We start from the raw sequence: 611 nt of genomic DNA on the forward strand, positions 1-611 counted from the left end.
TCACCTCACTCCAGTTAGAACAGCAAAAATCAAGAACTCTAACAACAACAGATGCTGGAGGGGATGTGGACAGAAAGGAACCTTACTTCATTGTTGTTGGGAATGTAAACTTGTTCAACCACTTTGGAAAGCAGTATGGAGTTTCCTCAAAAGACTTCACATAGAACTCCCCTATGACCCAGCAATCCCACTTTTGGACATTTACCCAAATGTTTACAATAAAGATCACACTAAAGCTACCAGCACAACAATGTTTATTGCAGCATTATTTACCATAGCTAAGATATGGAACCAACTCAGATGCCCCTCAGTACATGAATGGATCAAGAAAATGTGGTATATATACACAATGGAATTCTATGCCTCCATCAGAAAGAATGACATTGCCCCAGTTGTTAGGAAATGGAAAGGCTTGAAAAAAATTATGTTAAGTGAAGTAAGCCAGGCCCAAAGAAACATAGGTCCCATGGTTTCCCTTATATGCAATATCTAGTATATGTATGAGTCAAGCGGAAAAGGTCAGATAATGTGATGTTAGGAAAACGATCCCTTAAATATGTATTTTAGTGTTTTTTTTCATGCATGTGTTTCTAACGCATTTATAAGATTAT

This window comes from Dipodomys spectabilis, unplaced genomic scaffold (assembly GCF_019054845.1).
Source record: "Dipodomys spectabilis isolate Male_0828 unplaced genomic scaffold, ASM1905484v1 ptg000011l, whole genome shotgun sequence".
In the NCBI taxonomy this organism is placed as follows: Eukaryota; Metazoa; Chordata; class Mammalia; order Rodentia; family Heteromyidae; genus Dipodomys; species Dipodomys spectabilis.